At 40.3% G+C, this 5,545-nt stretch overlaps 1 pseudogene; it reads right to left on the minus strand.

The window, feature by feature from the left end:
- Positions 1 to 3,789: 3,789 nt before the first annotated feature.
- Positions 3,790 to 4,983, minus strand: LOC149119251 (nuclear receptor subfamily 2 group C member 2 pseudogene; annotated as a pseudogene).
- Positions 4,984 to 5,545: the final 562 nt, after the last annotated feature.

Consider the following 5,545-nt stretch of genomic DNA (forward strand, 5'->3'; position numbering starts at 1 on the left):
TGGCTGTATGAGAAGTGCACAACATCCTCCTTTCTCAATATTGTGGGTGATTTCATGTCTGTTTCCTCTCTGACGACCTAAGTCCTTACTGTAGTTATAGTTTTGTGGAAAACAAAGCCTCCCTGTCAAACCTCTCATACCAGACTCCATATTTCTTGTTTGAAAAAAAATTGGCTGATCTAAAGAAGATAGTCCCAGAGTCTTCACTCAGTGCCTTCGATCATTTTTCTACAGTATTTCAGACTCACTGGGTTGCTGCTTGAGAAAATAAGCAGCATAAGTTTTGCTCAATGTGGGGCTGGCACAGTTTGCATTTGCTATCTTTTCATCATCTGTAGTGCACTGCCAACCCCTGCTGCTCACTGCAGCTGTAGTCCTTGCCTTAGTCTTTCCTGCTTCTGATTGGGACAGAGGACTCATCCTGGCACACAGCACTTTCAGAGAGGAGAGAAATTCACCATGGCAGTTTGGGTAAATAGGGGTAATTGGTCCCATAAATACAGGTAGTCATGGGAAATTCAGCCACTGTGGAAAGAAGGCATTTCATAGCTATGAGAAAACGTATGCTAAAGACAAGAGGAGTAAAGTGTTCACATAGTCAGTTTCAATGCCTTTCGTAAATTACTATTCTAAGGGCCACCACCAAACATATAGCTTCTTCCTTTACAGTGGACTTCAGATACCACCACATGGGTTGAGCAATGGCCCCTGAATGAGAACTAAAGGCTTTTCAACATTTGGTTGAGGAACCAATTAAAATTGGGACCTCAGAGCTCTTAATAAAGTCATGAATAAGATGGGCACTTGAAGCCTGCACTCCTAGCTCCTCCTGCTATCCCTGCTCATTACCATATCATTATTTTGGAACTAAAAGATTGCTTTTGCTCTATTCCTCCCCATCCTAAAGACAAAGAGCGATTCACCTTTCCAGTGTAACAGTTAAATAATAGTATCCCTACACCCTGATATCAGTGGACAGTCCTCCCCATGGGAATGAAAAATAGTCTTAATATATGCCAGTATTATGTTAATAAGGCTACACAACCTTTCCTTTGCCTATATCCCACAGTTTTCATTATATGGATTATATATTGGTAGGACATCCAGATGAGGATTATTTAGACAAAGCCTTTTGTGACCTTCAGGGCATGCTGTATAAACAGACTACATAGCACCAGAAAAAGTACAAAAGTAGAAACCTTTACAATATTTGGGAACAATAATTACTGACACAGCCATAAGATCTATAAAACCTCATTTGGAGTTAAAGAAAACTTTAAGGTTAAATGAGCTAGAAAAGCCCTAGGACATATTAATTGGTGTGGACCATATTTTTCCATTACTACTGCTCAAATGAGTCCTTTATTTCAATTATTGGAGGGAGATTCCACTTTAATTCAATAGGAATGGCTACTCTTCATGCTCAGGAAGTACTTCAATTGATAAAGTTTTGGATAAAATGGAACTACATAGATAAAATCCAAGAAAAGGAAATACAATTACTTATAGTCCCTACCAAAAAAACAACCTTTGCGAATAATAAGCCAAAAGTCAGAAGCAGGCATAGAGTATACCCATCTCTCTCATGTACTTCCTAACTTCATCACACCTTATTTAACTATGACTATGACTCTTAATAAGGAAGGCAGAAAAGTGTCAAGCTATTGCTGGGGTAGAGTATCATACCCTCATACTACATTTAAATAAACAAGAAGTAGAATATCTACATGAAAATGATCCCATAGGGCAAGCTACTCTACAACATTTTCTGGGAAAAATAAACTCCCACTACCCATCTAGGAAGATGCTCACTCACCTTACTTGCAAGACCCATGTTATGCCTCAAATGCTGAGTAGATATGCTGTTCCTCAGGCTGATACCCTATGTACAAATGGTAGTTCTACAGAGACAGCCACAATGACTTGTTATAAATCAAATCAAAAACTTTCTGTCCACAAGACTTGGCATAATATTCAGGGATCAGCACAAATTTTGGAATTAGTGGGTATTCACAATGACTTACAAATGACTTCCCAAGAGGTCAGTGTCCTTACTGACCCTTTACAATCCTTATAAACTTCCTATATTAAACCAAAGAATACACCATTTGCAACTATTTTTTTACCTCTCTACAAAAATTTTTTATCACATAATAAGCCTTTTTACATCTTCCATATCAGAGTCCACTCTGGAATTCCTGGACAGCTAGCTGAATAAATGAGGCTACAGACAAACTTACTAGGATAAATATCCAATATTTAGAACAAGAAAAACTCAATCATCTGTTGCTACATCAAGATCCAACTATGCTAAATCAACAGTTTCTACAATTTACTACTCAGCAATCAAAATGTATTGTCTTGTCTTGCAACCAATACTCTCCATTCTAGCCATTAGGTCTACAAATGTCTGCCAACCCTAGAAGATTTAAAAAAATGCTGTTTGGCAAATGGATGTTACACATTTTCTGGAATTTGGAAAATTAAAATATGTCCATATAACTATAGATACTTATTCTAATGCCTTAATGGCCTCCACTTTGACAGGAGAAACAGCCACACACATGCAATAAGTTGTTGTATTAAATATTTCTTATTTTTAGACATTAATTTTCAGATTAAAACAGACAATGGCCCAGTATATTCAGGTCAATGGTTTCAGGACTTCTGCAGGCAGTGAAAAATTCAACATGTCACGGGCATTCCCTATAACAGTATAATTCAAGCTATCGTGGAGCACCATCATCAGAGATTAAAGGCACACATATAAAAAAAATCACAAGGGGGAGCCCACTCTCAACATGCATTATTATCAAAAGCCTTACTAACTATTTTTTTTACCTTAAATAACAAACAAGAAGCTCCTATTATGACTCATTGGACCCCATTAGCCTCTTGAACTCCGTTACCTCAGGTACAGTGGAAGGATCTCTAAACTAATCAATGGTGTGGTCCTAGCCCATTACTAACCTGTGGCAGAGGATATGCTTGTGTCTTTCCAAAAAATGAACCCAGATCACAATGGATCCCTCTCCTACACATCCAATCACACCATACAACAGGGGATAAAGAGGCTACACATCCCCAAAACACTGAGGGAGATCAAAAGTGGGCCAGGACATGGAGAGTGCTGAAAGCACTTGTGGAACAAGCCAATAACTTAGGAAGAAGAGAAAGACAGGACATTTCCAAGCCTGAAAATTTATTAATCTTTAGCGACACCTACGGTTAGCAATGTAAATGTTCAAGGAGTACATCGGGCTTCTGTTCCTTACCCACCTGGTATGCATGTGCTAGAATGGTATCAGGCAGCTCCATATTGGTGTGTAAATGATACAAAGTTATATCCAGGATCTGCATAATGGGATCATGACCCTAAAATAGAACATAAATCTCCTAAGGGAAGTGACAGAGGGACTTGTTAATTATGTTCAATTGGATTGTGACAAAAATTGGAGAGATATATATGTGTCACTACAGCACAATGGAATAGCTCAATGTATAATCTGTCCATGATTAATCAGTACATCTCTGGAAGGTGGAGTGTTCAAAATATGCAAGGGATTGTAAATTTGACAAAATGTAATTATGAATTGGCTAAAATTCATGTGGATGCTATCAATGAATCAGTGTTCACAAACCTGATTATAATTTTACTAAAGGCTTACATCAGATAAGTCTGGGGACTCTTACTTTATAGGGTGCTACCATAAATGTTCTTTGTATATTTCTTAAAATAATTTGGTGACTACTCTCTAATATTCATAAATCCCTGATGTTCACTGTGTATTATTTACAAAATAAAAACAGTGGAGAAAATGTTAGGGAACAAGACAGCCACAGTATTGACAGGTTTGAGGCTCTGTGTCTGCATGTGGCCAACAGACCCTTGAGGAAGTGAAGAGGGCAGTCCTGCCCAAGTGCCTGAAAGGCTTGGACTGAACTGGCCCAGTGCATGGAGAGGAAGAACAGGAAGGACACAGACTTGCAGATATACTGCACATTGAGGTGCTTCGGCATCAGGCTGGGCATTGTCAGCTTAAACATGAAGTGTGTGTCTGAAAGGAGAGGGCCTTCAACCTCAATGGCAGGTGCTTACTGGTCTTGTCTGGTGACATGGATGCTCCCTCCTCCACTGGTGTCCATCTGTTTGATCAGGCTTGGTGGCCAGGAGCTGTCTGTGGTATTAAGTGCTTTAGCTAAGGTATCAAATGCCCTGCAATCTCACTTGCAGACTGGTCGTCTAGCTGGATTTCTGAAGTGTAACCATTGTTCAAGGATTCACTTAGGTTGACAAGGAGGTCACTACGTTTGCCAGTGTGCCTAAGCTCCCTGGCTTGTTTCTGCCTTGGAGTAAAGAGAATTGTGCCATCCTGGGCTGCTAGACATTCACAAGCATCCCTGCACCTTCTATGTCTTGTGGATATCAAAGGACTTCTCAGGTCCTTCTGGATATAGATTTTCTCAGGTGAAGCAGCACAATTGCTCAGTTTCTCCCACTGCTATCAAAGGACATCTGTTTACTCTGTACAGATTCTATTTTAATGCTCATAGCCAAGCATTTTTTCAGCTGGCAAAACTGACAGTGATTGTAGTGATGTTTGCTGATGATGAAGTCTTGGTTGCTCTAGAAATTTTTTTTTGCATGGTCCTTTTAAAGAAACCTTTGCAACCTTCACAACTGACAGCCACATAGTGATGGCCAGAGGCTTTGTCACCACAGACTGTACAGTACTCCACCACCTGGAGCTGCTGTAGGTCCATCCTGCCCAGAAATTGCTCCACAGAAGCAGAACCCATGACGACCTGGATCCTGCCAGGAACCAGGTTGGTGTAATGATCTGAAAGCACAGGGAGAGGCTGGCCATCCCTTAGAGATTCTGGTAGAGAGGTCTTTGTAGGTGGTAATTCAACCACTTGTGGGTCCCCATTCTGTAATGAACCAGCCCCTCCATATTTGTAGCCAAGGAGAAGCAAGATCATTCGAGAACCTCAGGATTTGAAACCAAAGTGGCCTGGAAGCAGGTCTCATGTTGGCGGTGGGCAACCCCCAAAGAGGAGGGCAGGGCACAGTGAGACTGGGCCCCCTGAGTAGGTAGATGGCAAGAGCCTGGGGGTGCCACAGGGGTTGTGGGGAAGGAAGAAACTGTTATTGTTTTTGTCAGTGAAAGGTCAGAGTTCTTGACCCCATTGCTGTAGCCACTGCAGCCTGAGCACTGGGAGGAGGAGCACGAATGTTCTTCTTTTTCTCTGTGACAACCATGACACGCAGTTTTTCTAAAATACATATTTTCCATGATTTCTAATCATATCATCTCAGATTCATTATGCAGATATAGTATGACTTTTTTCCCAATATTAAAACATTCTTTGTGTAGCATGGTAACCTGAATTCATGAGTTAATGGTATTTATTTTTATTAGACAATGAAGTCCTATCCCATTTAATGAGCAATGCTTACTTCAACTTTCCCACATAACAGGAATGTCCTGGGAAGAAACCAAGTCAACATTCCTATTAACATTTCACTGATTTTTTTAGATAT

This window comes from Oryctolagus cuniculus, chromosome Y (assembly GCF_051225735.1).
Source record: "Oryctolagus cuniculus isolate XC-2025 breed Fujian yellow rabbit chromosome Y, ASM5122573v1, whole genome shotgun sequence".
In the NCBI taxonomy this organism is placed as follows: Eukaryota; Metazoa; Chordata; class Mammalia; order Lagomorpha; family Leporidae; genus Oryctolagus; species Oryctolagus cuniculus.